Source organism: Anser anser, assembly GCF_964211835.1.
Source record: "Anser anser genome assembly, chromosome: 1".
Taxonomy (NCBI): Eukaryota; Metazoa; Chordata; class Aves; order Anseriformes; family Anatidae; genus Anser; species Anser anser.
This window is the reverse complement of record NC_139720.1, coordinates 70893210-70916829: the sequence shown is the minus strand read 5'-3', so window position 1 is coordinate 70916829 and position 23620 is coordinate 70893210. Positions and strand designations below refer to the sequence as shown.

General features: G+C 36.5%; 1 protein-coding gene across 1 annotated transcript in view; it reads left to right on the top strand.

Moving 5' to 3' along the window:
* CCDC91 (coiled-coil domain containing 91) overlaps nucleotides 1–23620 on the top strand; it is a 336822-nt gene that overhangs the window by 66409 nt on the left and 246793 nt on the right. The gene's annotated exons all lie outside the window — the stretch shown is intronic.

Below are 23620 nucleotides of genomic sequence, written 5' to 3'. Positions count from 1 at the left end.
AAAAAAAAAGGACTTTAGGTTACCTTAATTACCTTACTCTAAGCAAATGCCAGAAAAACTAAATTTTATAAAGGACTTCAGTATTGCTTTTGATTCCATTCAGAAAGTATTCAGAACCAACGTGATAGGTGACCATACAACACCCACCTCTTCCAAAACAAAGGAGGAAAATTATGTGGGTTAGAAACTAGCACTACTTACTAAAAGCTAGACGTTAATTAAGGTATGCAGCATGACTTACATAGCTTGACATCTATAAATTAAGTTTGTGTTATTGTCCTTGCTCCCCCCAGTTTTTTTTTTTTTTTTTTTTTTTTCAGTTAGACTTGTTTTCCTTAGGCTGATTATTAGAATATATTTTGTTACATCTTTGAATATTCCAAACCAGTTTAAATTCCTTTCTTGTTATTCCAAATAATTCTGATAATTCTGTGCTCTTCTGTGAAGGTTTCTTGTATCCAGAATTCCAGCATTTTTCTCTTCAATCTAAGAATTACCTCTCTGTTACTACATCCCTTCAGTCTTTGCTGTGCTGATTTCACTCATCCTCCCACAAAACTGAGATAGAGCAAGTAACATATTCCATGATCATCATGAAGGGAATCATATCTAAAAAAAAACAAACAACAACAACAACAAACAAACAAACAACAAACAAACAAACAAACAAAACCCAAACAAGACTTGAAGATGAGGCCTGTGCTGATGGTGTTGGAACAGGAACTCTTGAAAAATGTCAGACGTGGAGAGAAAGATGAGTCTCTTACCCTGATACCATCCTAATCCACCACTATTATAAACATATCTGAACTAGATCTGGATGTCAAAACACAAAAAGCTCTGAAATCACTGTACCACACTGCTTTCACTTTGTATTAAGAATAATCTCTGGGTCTTTCTTAAACTAAAATCACTGATGCAGTATTTTCGACTTGAAGTCATAGTCTCAGGGACATCCAAAATAAGTCTTCTGGAATATGTAGGATCTGTCTATTCATTACATGTCCAAATACATCAATATGTTAATTTGCCAACAGGCATGGGCTGTTGTGTTGAGTATATGTGGCAAGGGCTTGGTAGCTGGGGGGCTGCAGAGGTGGCCTCAGTGAGAAGAGTCCAGAAGCTGCTTCAAGTCAGAAAAGAACCATTTCCAGATGGCTCCAAAATGGATCTGCTGCTGGCCAGAGCTGAGCCAATAAGCGATGTTGGTTGAGCCTCTGTGGGAGCAGATTTAAGAAAGGGAAAAAACTGCTGTGCAATAGCAGCTGTGAGAGTGAGGGATAAGAACCAGCCCTGCAGCCTCCAAGGTCAGTGCAGAAGGAGGGCAGGAGGTGCTCCAGGCATACAACAGAAGTTCCCCTGCAGCCTGTGCAGAGGCCCCTGGTGGAGCAGGCTGTCCCTCTGCAGCCCATGGGTCCCACATGGAGCAGATCTCCAGGCTGCAGCCCATGGAGGGGTCCCCAGTGGAGCAGGTGGATGTGGCCTGGAGGAGGCTGCGGCCCGTGGAGAGCCCGACAGGAGCAGGCCCTGGGCTGGAGCTGCAGCCCGTGGAGAGGAGCTCAAGCAGGAGGTCTGAGGGGAGCTGCCGCCCGTGGGGGACCCGTGCTGGAGCCGTTTGCTCCTGGGGGATGGACCCCGTGGTATGGACCCATGTTGGAGCAGTTCTTGAAGAGCTGCTGCCTGTGGGAAGCCCACGCAGGACCTGTTCGGGAAGGACAGCATCCCATGGGAGGGACCCCAGGTGGAGCAGGGGCAGAGTGACCATGAAGGAGCGGCAGAGAGGAAGCGTTGGGGACTGACCGCAGACCTCATTTCCCCATTCCACTGCACTGCTGGGGGGAGGACGTAGGAGAGGGTGTGTGTGTGGGGGAGGTGTTTTTAGTTTGCTTTTAGTTTCTCACTGCTCTAGTCTGCTAGTGATAGGCAATAAATTTTATTAATCTCCCTATGCTGAGTCTGTTTTGCCCATGATGATAATTGTTGAGTGATGTCCCCATCCTAATCTCTACCCTCGAGCCCTTTCCTTCATATTTTCTCCCCCTTTTCCTTTGAGGAGGGGAATGAGTGAATGGTTGTGATGGAGCTCAGCTGCCCAGCTGGATAAAACCACCACAGCTGTCTGTGATGTAGCCATGTAGCTGGAAAACAGACGGGGCCTAGGGGAGGCATGGGTTTTTGGCTGTTCCACAAGCCATCTTTTCATAGGGGTAGCCAATAGGAGTATACAATCACAAATAATTAATAAAGGAGATGCACGCTTGTTTCGTCTTTCATCTTATGTCTGCCTGATGTGGCCAAGGGGAGATCTCTATCAGATATGGAATAGAAAGAGATACAACGGATATGCACATGGATGAGTTCTGGTCTCCCTTGATTTATCAGTAAGGGATATTTTCTTTGGATTTATTTAAAGTAGATGCCATAAATTTTCAGAGAGATTTGTTCTCCTAAATAGGTATTTCTTTAGTAGGAAAAGATAGTTAAAACCATTTGCTAAGTTATATTCATGTATAATGGCAACTGGTAACTTCAGAAGAAAGTTAAGCTCTCACTGGTAGAGGTAGCTCCCTGCACAGCAGCAGACAGTTTGGCAATGTTTGGTCTGAGTAATGCTCTTTCTTCATGTGCTTTTTTTTTTTTTTTGCCTCCAGTATGGGGTATATCTGAGGAGACTTTCAATGCTAAAAAAATATTTGTTTTCTTAACTTTTCCAATTTTCATTTTTTTTTTTTTTTTTTTTTTTAAGAAAAAGAGCTAGAGCTTATTGATGGTATATAAAAATATACAGCCCTGACCATCCTAGATCCCCCACTGCTCTTTCATCATGGAAAAGGAAAAATAGGAGAAAAGAGGAACTTTTAACCACGTTCTTTTGGACAGAGGAAAAAGTATAACTATCAAAATACTAGTGGGCTCTGAAGTCCTTGATAATGACAACAGAGAGGAATGATTATTTTTGCCAAAAATAGGTGTGATCTGAAATAATCATTCAAGATTATTTTGTGACTTAGTTTATTGCACGCTGCTCTGAGAGACCTACCTCTGTGGTATGTCTAAATTCTAGTATGTTCTTTGCTACAGGGAAGATAAACAACATGAAAAAAACAGACCCATTGGTAACATTATTGGAAAGCAGATTCTTGTTGAAACAAGCTAGAGATTAATAAGATAGATTTCTAGCGACTAGACTCATCACTGGATTTTGTCTTCCTTCGGTGTAAAATAGAACACAGATAATTTGATAGAAGAAAGTCTGGCAAAGGTAAATGGTAACGATGGAGAAATGGAGTCATAACATTCTCCTGATGAAGCCCGGATGCCTGAGTAGTGAAGTACAGAAGAGCGTTGATTAAGGTGACTGTCAAGCTTCCCACAGGCTTCCAGCAGTAGCTAGAGTATCCTCCCAAAAGCATAGGATGAAGTCAGTACAGATCTTTCTCTTCTCTACATAAACTTTAAAATGGAATTATAAAACTTTGAATGGAATTATAAATGTTAAAATGGAGTTATTATATCCTCTCTGTTAGAGGGATATTCCATTTTAATTCCTCTTTGCTAGGTTGAGTGAATGTCATCTGCTTTGCCATGTATTGCAAAGCAAGAAAGAGACTTAAGTTACTGGTTGTGTGTATTTCTTAAGGTTTTTTTTTTTTTTTTTTGTTTAACTTGCAATTTCCACAATTTACAATCCTGGGAAACTTAAAACTTTCTTTTAATGAAAGTACAATTCTGTCTTAACAAACAATTTACAAAAATAACTACAACCTCTCTGAGTATATGCTTCAATAGAATCTGACAATGTCTGTTATGTCTTTTTTTTTAATAAGCCGTAGATTGCCTCTTTCCAATTAAATATAATATACAGTAATTGCAGGAATGTAGACTGCACAACTGTCTTTCCTAAGGATATTTTCAGGTACCAAGGTAAAGTACTAAAAGATTCAAGGCATTAGTTTACTGTTTTTCAAAGCCAAATTGTTGTGCAATTTTTACAGCTATAAGGAAAAGAGATTTAAAATTTATGAATGTATTTTATGGAGAAAACAAAATACATAAGATATATAAGATATAGGTATATAACATAGTGTGCCAAAACAGTGTAGGGAAAGATAATGATTGAGTAACTCCGAATCCATTTTCAGTGGAAAAAAAATACAGTTGGAACACCTTGATTTGATTTTCAAATGACATACTAGGTAACAATTTTTTTTTCTTGTTGATAGAAATTTGTAATGTGAGGGGGAGGATATTTCTCTAGCCAAGTCACTTTTATGAGCATAAGAGACATCTCGTGCTGTAGATTGAACTGACTCAGCACTAATATGGATTAAAAAAGACATTTCTTTCTTGCTCCGTAGTTGCTATTTTTATCCTAAAGCTGGCAATCATATTATGATGTGGTAAAAACTTCAATATATTAAATTATCAAAAGAGACAAATATGGAGAATATTCCTAGCAAATTTATATGGAGACTATGACTAGCAAGCAGGGTATTCCTTGTCAAGAGACTTGTTAAACATGAAATCTAGTACAACTAAGTGCTTAACATTAATCAGAAGCACCGAACAATAGGAGTTGAAGTTTTCTATGTAGAACACTTGAATTCAAATTTTGACCCTGTTCGTAAGAGCTATACTAAATGATACTTCTTTTGTGTTTGAAGATTACACCACATTTTAAGAAGGATGCACATTAATCTATATGATCCTCCCTCCCCTCCCAGCTCCTTCAATATCATCTGATGTTGACAAAATATATCTACTGACCTGCAAATATTTGTATCTTTGCATAAGTCTTAGAGTTGCTAGAGCTGGGTGCAGGTACCATAAATGAATCGATTTATATGCTTAAAGCTGAGCACATGCAAAAACATTTACCACCCTAAAGTCTAAGATAGTGTTAGTTTTCTTTCAAGTGGAAGATTCATAGGCAGATTCATAATCATAATACCCAAAAGTTCACAGAGACATGTTGGGGAGTACACAAGGTACCAAGATACCTAACTTCCACCGAATCAAAGACCTGGAATGCCTTTTAATATGTAGTGGTAAAGAGAAACTTCCTGATGCCCTTTTATTCACACTGAGCTATACCTTATTTTGCAATACTTCCCCTGACTTCTTAGCATAAGTTTTATAGAACATAGCCTAGAGAGGTCACGTGGCTTTCAGCACATCAGAAAAGGAAGAATCAGGAACCAGGAATGAGATCTTCCTTCTCGAAGACCTATATATTAACCTCCGCAAGAATATCATCTTTACTGGATGAGTTCTCATATATTATTAAAATTGGCGAGTTTTAGTCAGTTTGGTAGTTTAAGTTCAGGGATGTACTTAAGAAAGTATACATTTCTCAAATTTCTTGTGCATGCAGTTGTGAAATTTTAGCGGAAAAAAATTCTTCTATTAGTATTTCTGAACAAATTTGTATGACTGTCTTTGAGATGTTTCAGTATTTCTGTTTCTAATACTAGGTGCAACCAGGAAGCATGGATATAGAGATTAATAAAACAAATATGAAAATGAACTGCTCAGAGCTCATAGGAAAGCTGAGGTTATGCTCAAGCCTCATGACGATTGGTTGATATTCCAAATACAAGTCATGTGTAACACACATGTGACTCTTGGGATTTTTTTCCAGTAGAGTAAAAATAGTAGCATGTTCAGAGGACAGTTGTACATTTTTATGCCATATTAAGAGAAAGCTTTTGACTTCAAAAAAAATTGAGCAACTTTGTATATAGGTACGTGTTAAAATTGCACCAATTTTGCAACTTGCAGCCCCAGAATGGCTTTACTTTCAGACATGCATCCAGTAGCTTACAAGTCCTGTAAGGTAAGCACAAGCTCATCTGTTCATAAAATGCAATGAAAATGTTATCTGAAACAAATTTAAGTATATGCAAGTTTCAACAGACTCCCTTAGGCAGATATAACTTACAACAAAAGATGACTGTGTCACTTACAACAAAAGGTAACTTAAAATGATGTTCAATTTGCCAGTTTATTGCAAGGATGTTAATTTGACTAGTATTAAACAGTCTTGACTGATGACCTCTCTAATTCGTTTGGTGCAAACATTTTCTTTCAACATCAGACATGTAATTTTTTAACCATCCACTTGAGAGACAAATTTATTGTTGCCTGTGAAGACAATCCTGCTTTGTAATTTTAAGGCTTTTCTGCATCTGCAAGACAATGCATGAGAGCATTTGATGATGAGAGCATTGATTAACCTTGAAGCATATAATGTGGTTCCCAGGCTTGGTTCTAAAGGGTTTTTGGCTCTCCTTTCAAACCTAATTTGCCAAAAAGCAATTACTAGGGAGCTGAAAAAAACAAAACAAAACAAAAAACTCACCTTCTGGATTTAAAATTTTCTTTCTTCTTTAATATATTAGGAATCTGAGCATGCTGCCTCCTGCTTCTTATCAGTTAAATATATGCAGTGATACTAGAAAAAGAGGCCATGAATGCTGCAATTCTAGTTCATTAGAAGTTGTCATATATGGAACATCTATAAAAGCAAATGGTGCCAAGGCTGCTCATCTACTCTGGATTTAATAATTACCTTATTTATATCCCCCACACTAGGAAAAGTATTGTAATTGGGATGGATTATGTAGAACATGAGGAATGGAATAGTTAAGAAAAACAGTCTGTTTTACTTGTAAGTTATTCATTTGAGTCTGCTTGAATCAGTGGTAACTATTAGTGAGTGTCCTATTCCCTTTACATTTCTATGTGACATTAGCATGTAGACCTTTGTACCTTTGTAGAGAGAACATTTAATGGAGGACAATACTAACAGAGATTTCCTTCCGTCTTGCTTGTTTTCAACAAGGAGCCCACAAATCTTGCTCACAACTTTTATTACCAAGGGCCTGTCTTAGTGGCTGACTTGTAGCAGTGCAACCCAGAACATGAACACTATCATTCACACTGTGCACCTACACATTAAAACTGTCTCAGAGTGTCTGTGCAGTTAAGCAGAACAGGAGGGTGATGTCCTGACTTCCACAGTTCATCCTGTCTGGGTTTTGCAGGTTAAGGGAATTTTTGTGTCCCTGACTGTCAGTGAGCCATCTTTTGTCAGCACTCATCAGACATGGAAACAATGGAAAGTATACAGTATGTTAAGACTTGCACAGGGATCTGATGCAATCTAAATATGAGACAGTCCTGTTGCATTACCTAATGTGTCTAAATGAATGTCCCATAGCCTGTGTTTTTATGCTGGGGAACTACCAAGGCACAGTGGCTGTGCGTTACATACACCCATTTGTTTCCAGGTGATACTCCAGCAAATGAAGGGCTTTTTAAATGGACTTATTTAATATACAATATCCTTCTTACTTAAGGACACCAAAGTTATTATCTTGCATGTTGAGTGGTGTTCCAGCAAAGGGGAACTTGCTATGAAGTTCAAAGATTGACCTTCAGCAGAGTGGGAATGAACCTTACACTGTTATGATCCTTTTCATTGTAAGAGTTCTCTTAAAGGTTTTCGCATAGATAAGAACCTAATCTTTATTTTGAGTATTGGCTGAGAAGATATCAAGATATCTGACAACCTAGAAAAAAAAAAGTTACATGTTTTGATTATAATTTCCCTTGGTAATTTTATTTTATTTTAAATAGGAGTCTGGATAAAACTTTTCAAAAGGAAGAGAGAGAGAGAGAGAGAGAGAGAGAGAGAGAGAAAGAGAGAGAGATGGCTGTGCAAATGAAATGCTTAAACATTTTCTGATCATTTATTAATGTGCTTATTAAACACCTACATTTTGTAGCATTTCTAACTGGTATCAGCACTCTACTTTCTATTACAGGCAGAGTACATTAAAAAAAAAAAAACACACACAAAACCTAACAAATTAGGTATTTGATCAGGGAGACAAAAGAGCAGGGAAAGTAGAGTGTGTGCACATTACAATTATATTTTCAAGGCTTTCTGTAATGCTATTATAGGCTGTTCCAAGTTACCATGTATAAAAACAAACGATGCTGATTCCAAGCCCCAAAATGAGAGAAGTTAGGGAAATATAATCAGCACAGCTGTAGCAACAACACTATTGTTAAAGTACAGGGAAATTTCATAAACAGTGAGTAAGAAGTCGAGAAGGAAATAGTTGTAGACAAAATCATTGCTAGAAAACATGAAAGCAACTATTTTTTTCCCATCCCATCCCATCCCCTCTCCACCCTGTGAAAAGATTATCCATGGAAGGGGAAAAAAGGGTGAGGTTGTGGGTGGTGTCCTACATAAGGCCATAACACACAAAAAGTATGTGTGTTTTTTTCTTTTGGAAGAAGATGAGGAAAAAAAGTGAGACTAGAATTTCTTTTGGAACAGATACTGTACTTTCAGGTGCCGTCTGTGGGCCATGCGTTGTATGAAATAAGTCTGTGTTAAAACAAGAGTAAAAGAAATAAAGGAGAGTCATCAATCCACTGTAGCCATTGCTTGAAGCATGACATAGATGTTCCCAAGCTGATTTTAAACTGTCTAGCTATAAGAGATTGTGGCACTGTAGTTTCTGGACCAGTTATGTGTAACATAAGGCAACAAAGATTTCAACAATAGCTAATTTATCCTGCTTCTCATTGACAAAGCCTTAGTCAAAAAATGAAGTGCTACTGAGTCAACAGCTACGCTTTGCAGTAGTTTTAATTCGTTTTGCTTTGCAATTATGTTAAGAACTTCAGTGGGATTGCTCCTGCTTGATATCACTGCAAAAGATCAGACTCAAAGTCTTATCCCGTGATAAATACAATTTCAAAAGAAATTGATAGTGCAACTTCCCTCAGCATAACAGAGGCCAGGCTTTAATTCACAGGTATAGAGCTGTTTCCATGAAACGTGATAGATGAAACCAAAAGAGGTGAAGCTTGACTAGTATATCATCCAAATTTATATTAAATAAAAGATTATTTTCCCTCTTCAGAGAGATTTACTTTATATGAACTGTGAACACATGAAATTTGAGAGGCAGGTGTTTCCTAATATGAACAAAACTGCAGTTATATGAGAAGAGGTTCCAAGTATAGCCAGTTTTCACCTTACTTTTTTTTTTATCACATACTTTGGTTTAAAATATTTCTAGATAGTAGCTTAGGAATATGGCACCATTGCTGTTCTTTGCCAAGACAGGAAAGAGATTTTTCACCATCTCCTCTGAAGTTTAAACTTTATTCAGCAGCACTATACCATTCACATTCTGGGAAAAAGTGATCTTGTGATCTGGCAGGAAGTATAATATGACTTGCTGATAATTATTTCCATGACATTAAGTTATTCTGTTTTGGGATTGACTTAGAATGTATGTATTTGGTGCAAATGTACATACTGATGAGTGACAATGAAATTTTAAAAGAAAGAAACATGACGTCAGACTACTTCAATACAGTGGTAGTATTTCAGGCCAGATTCTTGAGTTGAGACGTGCAATGTCAATTGGAAGCTGAAAGTCTGAAAAGATCTTCATGTAGAAAGTAAGTTGTATTCTCCATAAAGATTACAATGCCTCTTAGCAGTAAAGATTATCCTTATGATGCCTAAACTATCATCCTTATCTAGCATCTTTTGGAAGATCGGGTTACTTCCTCCTCTCGCCCCCCCCCCCCCACGCCCCGGTCCCTGTTAATTTACAAACTCCAGTCAAACTCCAATAAAATAATCAGCCCTTTGTGATTATCATGCCTTTTCTCTCTACTACCTTCATCGTGTTCTCTGTCTTCTCCGTGCCAAAAATATTTCCTGTCCCCAAGACATACAAAACTGTTAGCAAAGAGGTTAGGTCAGCTGTGAGAGGATTTCCATGGAATCAATTAAAACTTTCTGGCAGCAGGTAGGCAGACACTGTGGGATGTGATGGGACTCACTTCACACAGAGTTCTGACCTCATCCAGTTGCTAAAGAGCTCTTTGACCTCCAGCCCAGCATCTCCATTGCTCCTACCACCCAGAACTTTTGAACACGGAGTTCCCAGACAGGCCAGGTGTGCGGTGAAGGCCTTTAGCCTTCCTTCGGTCCCGGAAACTGTCAGGGTTCAGTGGAATCCCAAAGCAACAATTAACATTACTAATTTTTTCTGACATTAATATAAATGGCTTAAGGACAGACGTAGCATCAATACAGTTATTGCCAACTACCAAAATCAAATAAATCAAATGCAATTTACTAGCATTCTGTACTTTTTTTTTTTTTTTCTGTACATTTTGAGAGTTTTGAGAGAACATTTGTGAGAATTCAGATGGATCACGATCAAGGCTTGTTTAGTTGGCATAACTTATTTGGACTTTAAAAAGTGCTATTGAGTGTATACCTCACAAGATGCTAGGAAGGAAACTAATAAACTGTAAATTGGCAGGTGTAGTTGTGTTATGGATCACAAAATGGCTACAAGAAAAAGAACAGAATAAAATGGTCAATTTTCAATATGTCAGTGGCTAGTAGAAGAACACTGTAAAGCTAAAATAACTTTATTGTATTCATTACTGTTCTGGAAAAGGGCTTAATCAGCAAGGTGACAAGATTTGCTATGGAACTATTTTTTTAACGAGGAGCTATTATTTAACTAAGCAATTATTTAAGTTAGTCAGGACAAACCTAGACAATTAGACAGCACAATGGCAGAGGAAGTTCATGATGGAAAGTTCAAAATAAGGTGTGTTTGAAGGATATTACTAATTCACATTGTTGGATTTTGAATTAGCAGTAACCACCCAAGAAAATGACCTGTGTGTCACTGTGGAGAGCTTAATAAAAACATCTGCTTAATGTGGAAAGGCAATCAAAAATGAACAAATGCTACAATGAATAAAGAAAGGGGTGCGGTCCCCCTGAACCTGCTCTGGCTAAACCTGACCAGGATGTACAGTAAATCAGTACACTTTCTCACTCTGTTGCGCCATTCCTAGGATGAGTTGGCCTGAACCCCTGGAGGAAGTGAAAGGGTTGAGTATCCTTGACATCGCTTTCTGTTCTCTGCCCCCAGCTTTCTCCAAAAGGCCTGTTGCTGAGAACCAGCTGCTCAAAAGCTTCTGCTGTTCAAAAGAAACTGAGTACATAAAGCAAGCCCACTGAAATGTAGCAGTTTAACAATATATGGCATTTCAAAACTGAAGAATAACAATCCACTCAATTAAATAATAAGGGGAATTCAAGTAAGGAGAGTTATTCAGTTCAATTGTGTTGAAAGCTGGTCTAAATACAATGGCTAATGCTCCTAATTGCAGAGTCCAGCATTTATTTACAGAGTCCAGAATTTATTTTGTTTTAATTCTTGAATGAAACTATAATTAAGCACTATTTAGGCTCAAGAGCTAGGAATACTTACTATTTTGTGATGAAGAAAGATTATTTACCACAGGGCAGCAGGGTTTCCTAGTGTCTACATTAAAAAAAAATTAATAAAAATCAAGCACCCACAATACTAAATTAATCACCAGGTTTTGTGGGAAGGAGTTCTTTGCACCTCTCTATAAACATAATAGTATAACAGCAAAACATACCATTACCTCAAATTTAAGACACTATTCAGCATGCAAAATCTTATTCTCTTTGCAGTAAAGTGATACGAGGTAGGAACTTGAAGAACTAATACAACCAGCCTTGCTCAAACTTAGAGCATGAGGCAGATATCAAACTTTGATTATATCTAATTGAAAATGCATTTTTTTCCATTATATAATCTGCTTCACAGCATAGTAAGTGTTCTGTAAATATTAGAAAACAGATGAATCAAAACAGTGATGAACGGTACTTAAACCAGAAAGCAGATGACAAAAGGAATAATAATAAAAACAACAGCAACAACAACAACTAAGATGATCTATTTACAGATCTTACGGGAAATAAATGCACTGGAAAGAAAACCAGCGGTCAGATTCTTTGATGTGCCAGGATTGCTAGTTATACAGGTCAGGCTCAGGTATCTAAAAAGAGAGCAAGAGACTCTAAAATATTTTCCCCCTTTAACAAAGAAAAGAAAGGAGAAGACAGGAGGATGTTTCAACACACTGGGAGGAGAAGAACAAGGATTAAATTGTGAGAGCTTGGAGCAGGGAGTAGAGTTGTGCTGGCCTTTGACAGAAAGGAAAGAGAGACTGGGAGATACTAGTGGATTCTGGGCATAGGAGAAGAAATTGATAAGCAGCCATTCCTATCTACTTGGAACTGGAACTGCTTGAAGCTGCAATCAAAGTGCTTAGCAGGGAAGGCTGTGGTTAGATGTACATGCAGACTGTTGCATGTAGACAAGCAAGAGTGAAGGGAGAAAGAAGAACAGGTCAACTGCCCAGTGAATATCAGCTGTCTTTCAGTAGCCATAAAAGGAAACTAAGTTTGGAATAATAATTCCAGAAAGCAAAGAGACTGGGACTAAAAAGGGGAAACTGCAGACAGCAGTTCTGAGTGGAACCAAAATTATCAGGCATCAGGTTGTTCATTTGCTAGAAAAATGTATTATTTCTGGTTGTGCTGGTTAACCTAGACAATGGTTAGTCGTCCTGTAATCAATTACTCTGTCAGCTTATGTAGGACAAAGAGGCACAGTGGACCTAGATTCCAACCCTGCTGACATTTCATATGCTGCCAGAATACAGTACTTTTTTTCCAATTCATTTCTTAAGACATTAAGAAGAAACAAACACGTTACATGAGAAATAGGTATTATGGTCATAAAGTCAAATGTTAACAGCTATGAAAAGCCAAAACTAGAATTATTTATGCAACCTTCATTTGGCCTCCAGACATATAGGCATAATATCATCTTTTAACTACATGGTCACAGAGTAATTTATAAACAAGATCCTAATTTTTTCAGTACAATAAAGGAAACTTTAGCTATAGCAGAACTCCAAGGCAAAGGGAGCCATAAGGCTGTGAACACAATGTAAGAGGAAGAATGCCTGCATGGTTAACAGATACTGACCTGAAGGATTCTGTTCTGGACTACACTACTTCTCATGTAATAACAGACAGCTGACTAAAATCATGAAATGATTTAATGAAATAAAAAATGAAATGACTATTCATTAACTGAAACTGTCCATACTGTTTACTCAATGAGGTGAAGATTTCCTGGAAGAAGGAAAAAAATATAAATATATATATATGTGTGTGTGTGTGTGTGTGTGTGTATATGGTCTTTAATCACATCACTTGGTCTCAAAAGATTTACAAAAGGTGATCCAAAATTGTGACAGTCCCTGAATTTGAATACTGGATGATTTTGCAATCCTACATGATCTTTTAAGCCTTTTAACCCAATTTGATGTGTGTGAGATATATGTAATAACTGATTTTGTAGCAAAGAACAATGGACATTTGATGCTAACTGATTTGTCTATAAACTTATTGTTTGTGTTCTGTTTTTCATTACAATCACAGAAGCACTTGTGATAAAGAAAGTTCCTGAAGATCTAGTTACCTCAGAGTTCCTTGATCCTTCTCAGTCCCTTTATTTGTATGGGTATGGGACTGAAACTGCACTGGTTCCATTGATTTGAGAACACATCATGACCATATGTCTGTGGTAATACTGCTAGACTTCTAAGCTTTCGTATCACATAACAGTAGTGAATACTAATTTTGAATTTCTGTTTTCTCTCCTAATTTGCTTTTCCAGAATATCTTGTGTGAAATTTACTTTATTCCCCTTAAGGCAGTATGATGGGGGATGACACTGGAGATCTATCTTGTTGTCTTTCCCTTTCAATGTGTATTTGAGACTGTTGGGTGAGTGGGAGTAGTATGACCCAGGTACTGTTTCCAGGATATTATCATAATTTTATCACTCTTCTAACAACCAGTGCAGTAGTGTCTTGCCAAAAGTCTGGGAAAACCAGAGAAGGATGAAATCTTGCTGATTCATCCAGTGTAACTGGGATTAAAGTGATGTCATGGTTGGGGATAGCAACTGAATTGTAAAACCACTAAATGCTTCATTGTTCCACTATTACCTGTGTTTACAAATCTGCATTTATCTTGGATACCAGCTGCTCTCTTATCACGTAGCAGGAGCTACCAAATATGCTGTATGGTCTGTCCTTGAAACATTAGCTTTGACTTTGTAATTTGATGTTAAGATCCTTGCTTTTCATGCTTGAAGATTGAATTACTTCAAAGCGAACTATACAGGGTGCAATCCAAAATCCTACAAAATACTAAAAGAGTAGTGTCTCTTGTTAGCAGCAATATATGCTCTTGGTGTTCCTTGCTGTGAAATGCTTCCTAATTGGGATATAATAAATTGGGTTTTGCACTAAGGTACTGGTAATGAGTCCTGAATAGCTAGTTTCTTGTGGTCTGTCAAAACAAAGTCTGTCTTTGTGCCAAGTCGCCAAAGATAGTGTCAGTGGAAATATTCAAATTATGTCCTTCTTGCAAGACAGAAAACTAACCACTGAGTATCCCCTATTAGCATGTTTCAGCTTTGGAATGACCTGTTTTCCTCTTCTACTGACCTACGTTATATGGAAGAAGTAGTGTGCAGCTGGCTGCCTCAGGAGTGGAATTTTGAGGGAGATCTGGGACTTGACTTTTATTTGTATAATATATGGCAGGAATATCCAGAGACTTTAAAGTTTTTTTCTTCTGCTTTCCTATAAGTTGTATTAAAAACAAATGTTAAAGATACATGTGAAACAAAAGACTTCTGGGCTGTGCCACTATATTATGCATCCTCAGGCAATAGAAGGTGCAAAAACAGTTTCATGTTGCAACTCCATGGAGGAAAAAAATAAAAATGTGAAAGAAATCCTTTAACAGGGAGAAAATACCACTGTAGAGATTTTATTTTTCTGTCATTGCTTCCTTTGGATCAATAAAACCCTGTACAGGTATGAGAACCTGCAGTTGTTATTTCATCACTTATGAGCAATTCCAAACTCATGTCTATAAAACCTTTACATCCCTTCAACATCTGTTTCCAATATATATGAGAACTAGATTTATTTATTTATTTATTTATTTATTTATTTATTTATTTATTTATTTATTTTGGTCCAGTGCAGTCTGGCAGTTTTACTCAGGACTAAAATCTCTGTTGAATACAGTTTTGATGATGTGCTCTGACATTTTGGACCAATACAATGAGGGTTACCTGGGAATAGTACAACCTTGGTTTATAGCTAAAGAAAATGCACATCTTTTTGGATTTAGCAAAGTTCATTACACTGATTGACTAGAATATTTAATTATCGTTTTTTCTATCCCTTTTTCATTTAGTGTTCTCTTTCAGTTTGATAGGGTCAGAATCTACTTCAAGGTGCCTGAGTAAGCTGTCCTAACTATGTTTCCTATAATACTATCAAGCATCTATTTTAAACCTAAGTTAACCAGGTACAAAGATGTATGTGCAGATTTATTACTTCCTGTAGAGTTATTGCAAGGTAAATGATATGTTGTAGAAATTAACGTAGACCGGATGATCTGAGGTAAATCAAACAGGTCTGATCATTTGTGGTTTTATGTAACCAGGAGTTAAAAAAAAAAAAAAATGCAATTTTATCTTCAAATACTGACACTATTTCCAAAAATCTTCAAAAATTGCATTAATATTAAGAACTAGATTTTTCTCTACATAAGTAAAGCATTTTAATAACATATTAATGAGCTTATATTATTCTTTCTTTCCTATCCCATTCTATATATTTTTTTTCTTTCTTACTAGCCATGCTGTTGCTGTGTGTCTGTCAGATTGGCTAGACTTATGATCTCCATGGAATAAATGTGCAGAAAGGAAAGAGTGTCTGCTTCAACATGACTTGTGCCTGCCAGCACAAATATAGGGCTGAGACTGAAAAGGCAAGTTATGTCATTTTTAAAAATCAGTCAAGAACAGACAACATATTAATTGATGAATGTTGCATAAGAAGCTCCAAAAAGTAGACAATTAGAGACAAAAGGAGTGAGACTGAATTTGATTTAACATACTGTAACACACTAACATAATTTCTTTTGTAATCACCTGGAAAATGTTCTGACAGCTTTTCTCCGTTTTTATTCACTCCTTGCTCAGGCAAAACTCCCACTAACTTCTATCCCACGGTATTTTCTCTGACTAATGTTTAATTGTATTATCTTGATGTCACCTTGTATGGATCACACAAAACATATTCTTACTCATTTAGCTTCAGGAGACAGTGTATTTCATCCTCAGAGCCAGACAGAACTGTTACAGCTTAAACATAAAAAGGGATTAGAAACTTTATTACACTCATTACTACTTCAATGTGCAACTTTATACTTCCTTACATAATGTTTCTTTTAAAATGGAGCACATTATACCATTCTGACAAATAAGTATGTAACCATATGATGGCAGCAATATGCTTAAATATGTGGATTCCAATATGCAGTATGTTGTAACTTGTCTAAAAATGAAATATATGACTCTAACCAGTATTCTGAAAACATGCAGCAAACTATCGTGTTCAAACTGAGGCTTTCACATTTTTGACTGCAAAACAAGGACTGGATATGACTTCAGTTGCTGAGTACAATTCTAATAACTCTGGTCATTTATCTGAAGGCTATTTTTATCTCTTTAAATGTACAGAGAAGTATTTAACATCATATTTTGCTTTACATATATACAATACTCAGAGATCTACAGGAGAGTCATGCGTATGCAGGGAAGCACTTATCATTTTATTTCTTTAATATTACATGCACATTGTTACCACAGGACATGTGCTAGATGCCATGGAATTACCTACACACTTCCCCTTCCATACTAATTAAAGAACAATTATAATGTGCAACAGTATCAAACTGAGATGCTCTAGTGTGAGAATATGATAGAAATTACAGCATTGCTATAGAATGACTTCCTTTATCATTACCTGAAACAACAGGGGTTTCTTAGCTTGTGAAGTATTGGTTCCTTCAGTATCTGGATTGTGACTATCCAGCATGGACATAAGAGAGATTCTAAGACTGAAATACAAAAATGATGGATAAGTGGGGACTGGAAATCTGTTTTCTTACCCCTCTGACAATAATTTACTAAGATTGTTCCCAGAGACAGTTTTGCTTAAAATATAGTGAGCATATATTTCCATACAGTGAATCTGGGCTCCTAGGGCTTCGTGGAGGAAAAATGTTGCAAGGAAAGGAAGTGGCATGCCCATAACTTCTCACAGACAAGGAGATATTCCTTAGAAAAAACTCCATAATGTTAATCAAGGGAATATCTCAACAAAACCTAGGCTTCCTCTAGGCCTTAGTTTAAACTAACAGTTAGTGTAAACCGGAAGGTGAGTGGTCAGTCCTCTCTTGTGCCTACTCTATAACTCCAAATAAGATTAATAATGTTTAAACTTGTTTCATAAAGTTTAAACAGCTTTAAAGAAATAGAGTTATACAACTTTACAGCTCTTACTTTTTTGTTTGCTTTAACTTAGCTCAACCAGCCTTTTTTTTTTTTTGACTAATCACTTTTTAATATTAGTTAACAAGCAAGAATATTACCCAAAACAAACAAACAATCAAAATTTTTACAGATTTGTTTTCTAGATAGTGGAAAGAAGTATTTTTTTTAATCATTAGATTAAACAGATTACAATAGATATAAATAGACGGAAAATGTTAGTAAACAATTTCTCATCCAGGGATCAGCTCAGTATCATGTATAGTTTCATCTATTTGTGGTATGAGATGCTATACAGAAAAGATCAAAGGTGTTTCAAAAAAGGATAAATATTCATTTGGTCTGTATGGGTTTGTGAATTAAGAAAACCAGACTTCCCTCCCTCCCTCCCTCCCTCCCTCCCTCCTTCCTTCCTTCCTTCCTTCCTTCCTTCCTTCCTTCCTTCCTTCCTCCCTCCCTCCCTCCCTCCCTCCCTCCCTTCCTTCCTTCCTTCCTTCCTTCCTTCCTCCCTCCCTCCCTCCCTCCCTCCCTCCCTCCCTTCCTTCCTTCCTTCCTTCCTTCCTTCCTCCCTCCCTCCCTCCCTCCCTCCCTCCCTTCCTTCCTTCCTTTCTTCCTTCCTTCCTTCCTTCCTTCCTTCCTTCCTTCCTTCCTTCCGTCCCTCCGTCCTACCATCCTATTTTCTTCCATAGATCTTTAATGACCTTACAGATCATTTCAAAGGTGTGTGTGCATTGTCTACTTTAATGGCAATGAAAAAAAAAAAAAGTAATTCATGAAGAAATTGGGAAGAGCAAAGCCTCATGATTTACTAGATAGAATCAAAGTGTAAAACAGTTCTAAAGACCATGTTGTGTCTTGGTCTTGACAAACACACCATTATATATTTAACAGTGAGTAGACACTGAGTGTATATTTAATGGTAAAGATGTTTAGCCATTGCTCAATAGGTGCTCATGTATAGACTTTGTCCAGATCTATTCACATGAATGCATTGATATTTTTAGGAAAACACACATAATAATTTGATTCTGCAAGTTGCAGGTCAAAGGAATAGAGCTCAAAGTTTTGCTAAATGAGCCGTACTTGCATAGAATAAATACGCTGAAGGAAATGTGGGTTTATAGATTCATTCCCCAGTTATGCATAAACCTAACCCATCAGCATCCTAATATACATATATATATATACACATATATTTGATGAGTCTTAACTCTTTATTCAAAAAAATACTGACTGCTTTTTCCTAACTTACAAGATGTTCTGAGAACAGGTCTTTACAATGATCAGATCCTGTGGTGATGGGCTTTATATATATATATATAAATCTGCAATCTGTACCTAAGCAATTTCCTGTTATTAACATAGTCCTATTTTATTCATATGTCTAAACTACCAGCAGTAGTCTCTGAACAACAAGTAATTTATCAGAGAATACCATGTGTCAAATAAAACTGGAAGACTCAGGAATAGAGAAACTACATAAAGCCAGAAATGATTTACTTTTTTTTTTTTTTCATGAGGTCTTTAGTCATTTATTCTTGACCATCACCTACTACTCCCAGCTTCTTCACCTTTTTGCATTTAGAAATCACAAAACTGATAACTAGATCTTTGACATTGATGGTCTTTGGACTAGGTCTCACTTATAAAGGAATTATGTTTAAACAGATGCCAGTAGTATTAACAGAACTTAATAGTGCCCAGACTATATGTCCTAGCAGTTTCACTGACATGTTACCACACATTGACTTCCATACTTGAAGTCTTAACCTAATGGGTGCTTCCACTATGTTCAATTCTTTTTTTTATGTCAACTTTTTCTCCTTAGAATATTACTTCTAATTTTCAGTCATTTACCATATGAGATAAAATCCACATAGAGTTCATACAAGTCTCAGAGTTCCTGCTGCTTCTGTTTTCATTTTATTTAGGTTTATTTTTCTAAACCACATGTTACTATATACCTTGCCAATGTAACTCATTTGGAAATAATGTATTAATTCAAACAATGTTTGTTGGAGGAACTCTGATAGCTTTCAGCTGGCTAAACACACTTAGATAGCATCCTGTTGGTTTCTAAAACAGAACTGCAATGCTGATATGCTTTCCAAATGACAGCTTTGATGCAATATCCGTACAACATACGAATATTTACAGTCCAGTATTACTTAATGATAGCTTTTTCTCAGAAGTTGTCAAGTGCCAAAGTTCATGCAGTTCATGTATATAGTTAAATTAAAACCTCAACTAAAATATTTGCAGACAAATCCTGCATTCCCGAGCTCTACAGAAACCATTCAAACATATCTACATGATAACAGGATGGGCTAACTAGATAATTCTATGGCAAACTAGCTCTACTGCTGTTTATTTTTGTATAAAGTAGTTGCTAAAACTGTTTTCACACATCCAAAATCACATGCAACTTGATAAACTTGATAAAACAAATATAAAGAATGGTTCAGGAAAGGAAAATGGAACTCAGATTTGTTTTTATGGCATTTAATAAACTGCCTGATCATTTTGTTTTCCAGGGGAAACAAATAGCTAAATGCACCATATGCAAAGCCCAATGAAATTAAATTCAAGTGAATTTGAAATCCTAGCAGTTAAATATGGTGATTCATAACTATAAGTATGCTTTCATAATTTTTGTTTTTAATTTATTTATTTATTTATTTATTTATTTATTTACTGTTCCCTGAAAGGCTTAGGGAAGCATTTATACAAAAATATGTACAAATATACAAATAAATGTTATGTGCATTATGAGTATACTTCTATAGTACAATACCCTTTCATCTCCATTTGAAAAAATGAAACTATTTTACTAGTGCAGCAGCAAAATATTTTATCTATTTTAATTAAACTCAAAAACCCTAGAAAACTAAGTAACAGGTAGATAATTGCCTATTTATATAGAATATCTTTACTGTGGCCATACACACGCATACATCAAATGTTTGCTTTTCTAGGTGTCTCTGACAATAGCATTCCTTCATAGTAATTTGTATGGGAAACATGTGTAACTGTAAATAAACTTTTTAAATTGTAGGTATAATATAATCACTATTACAATACTGTGCTATTTGCTGTTAAAACACTAATAGTTCAGGTTGATCAGGGCTGCACAATCAGCTTATCTCTAATTAATCATAACTAATGTTATCTAGGCTCCATGCTGTTAAGACAAACTAGTTATAGACAAACAGCAGTTCTAGGATCATTAGCCAATGTTTTTCTGGCTTACAAATTGCCTACACTATTTGTAAGTATTACATAGAAGAAAAGCATCTTTTGAAGGACTGTGGGCAGGGTATTTGATTCCCGTATAGGGAAAAGCCTCATTCAACTACCCAGCTCTGTAAACTTTCCAAAATAAATTGTTAAATTTAAGATAATTTGTGCAAACAATGAAGAAGAGTAATTTGAAGAAATCAGAGTTTCAGTAGAGTAAGATTATTACTCATTTCTGGAAATTGTATTCCATTTCTCACTAAAAAACAAAGAAACAAAGAAACAAAAAAACTGCCTTATGCCTTTGAAAGTTATCTGGGAATTTGGGAATGTCCACTGGATGACTGTCATAACTTGATAATTTCCTTCTTTCCAAAGTCCTGATAAGAAGCCACGATTGCCACTGATGGTCTTTCACAACTAGACAGTATCTATGCTTAAACTTGATTCATGAGGGTTTTCTTCTCTCTCGTTTCGTCTTTTGGTTCACCAACGACTGGCAATGTTGTTGTAGTCTCATAATTTCTTTCAAAAGAATGTGCTTAATGAATGCTTTTTAAAAAAAAGTAAATTTCGAGTGAAGAGAAACTTCAGTCAATCTTCAGGATGTTCACTGGAGAAAAGCCAAAATCAACCCATCCTAAACAAAATGGAATCCCTGAGAAAGAATCGCATCTACAAAATCAAAAACAGGTTTGTTCCTGTGTTCCTGGATGGATTGCATCAATGCCATATAATTACTCTCATGGCTTCTTACAATACCAGCTATAACAAAGCAATAGACATAAAATGTGTCAGTGTACTTCAGAATGACAGCCATCTTCTAAATAAAGCATGTTTTCTGTCTGTAGCCTCTGTTCTGCAGCATAAGGTGTACAGGTTCCTCAGGATACATCTGCAATGTCATGTTTGCACAATCTCAAGCTTAAAATTTATTTCCTATAACATCTTTACTATCTACATGATTCTGCATGTTCAGACTCAACTTTGGCATATGCCAGTTTGTTCACTGGCAGAGAAACTATGTGTTGGAGAAGGAAGAAAAAGAAAGGATGGAGATCTGCTCTGTTTCAGCTCTGTTGTTAAAGAAAGTAATTGGCATGGCTGAGTTGGGCCTGAATTAAGTTGTTCTGGCTCCAGTCCCCCCAGATTATATTAATTTGCCTATGCCATTCTAACATGACTCAATCACATAATCTCAGTGTTCTACTAAAACTCTGTTAGATATGAAAGAGACTTTTGCTTTCTGGGGTAGTCTTTATATAGTTATGTTGTTATTACATTAAATGGTTTTAGTAAATAACAATATGGAGGGGATATATATGGGCTAAGGTTAAAAGGAAGGCCACAGAGAGAACATGATTCTGACATGGATGAGACAGAATACAGCTAAAAGTTTAAAAACTGAAGAATTTGTATGAAAAAAAGCAGAACCTCAGCTAGCCCTGCAGGGGGACACTTGCCTATTTCATGAAGAGCAGACTGGATGTAATCTATGTGATGTAATTCTTAAGCACCTGTGATTCACCTACATGACTGTAAGTGAAACAGGCAGGTTAGGCCACAGCCCCCATGGTGCATTCAAATGTGTGAGGGCATTGGGCATGGGCCCCCTGCCTGACAGCCAGAATATTGATTTTGGAAATGCCCTTGCCACAGATGTGTATTTTGTATATACTCTATTTGCAGGCATATTTGCATACAACATCTACAACAGAAGATATTGTAGACCACTTCTATGAAATCTAGCTGAGTACACAGGCATAATGTTGACAAGTTTGCAGTGATGAGGACAGATGGAGGGTCTATCATGAAAGGGTGCAGCATATAACTGGCAAGCACAAGCTCTTACTGTGAAAATTCCCTAAATGCTTGACCTTAGGATGAGTGTAAAGATAAAGTATTGAGGCAGTCTGTGCACAACTTCAGCGGCTGTACCTGTCCAGATCTTTCAGATGTCTGAGATACACTCAGAAGTATACATATATTAGAAGGGCAAAGCACAAGAGAAAGGGTGCCATGCTATAGGCAATAGGTGTATAAACAACCTTCTGATGAAAATTCCTATCTCACATACCTTTGTTATGTCCTGGATGTGTACCTGAAAATTACAATAAATTGAAATGAATACAGAATGAAGAGCTGATAGAAATTGAAGTCAAAGTTTGTTTTATAAATAGGAGGCTAAACAATGTAGAAGAACACTTACAATGTTAACAATTTTTATTATTATTATTATTATTATTATTATTATTATTATTATTATTAAATTTAAAGGCATTCTTGTTAGTGTGAAATAGATTTATCCACTCCACACCTATGGAATGCGAAAAGTTAGGTGGTGGCAAGTCTTACAGCCTGTGGGGTCAATCTTGCCCCTAGACATGTATATATGTCATTTATCTGCTACAATGCTAGCTAACACTTGCTGATTTTAGAAAATATGTGCATACAACTGTGGGCAAGACTGAACAGTGACTTTTCAATTTGAAGATTCTTCATACAAATGCAAATACTTTTTGCAATCTGATTCTAATTAACAATAGAGTCATTCATTCATTCTCTCTTTAACAAATGAGCAGAAATCCCCTTTCTTTAGCAGTACACAGATATTTGATAGTAACTAAATATTTGTGGTGATTATGTGTTACAAGATCTGATTCTGTTGTACTTAAGATTCAAGTCCTGTTTCCATCTCAGCTGTAGGCTACAAAACCACTATGCTACAGCATACTTGCTCAAGGGCACTGGAAGAAAAATCCTTCCATCCACAGCTGCAAAGAAAGAAGTGGATCCATTTTGTGACAACAAAGAAAGCTTCATGGTTGGCCTAACACTTAGCTCATTTTCTACATAATAGAAAAGTAGCTACTGAATGTCAGCAGTGGCAGATAGCTTGGTCTTTTAGTTGTTTGAGTTCACTGTTGTATGAAACTTCCTAATGATTCAGTTAATCCAAATAAAATCAAAGTTGTGTAACAGTGCCCTTCAATCTGCTGGCTAAA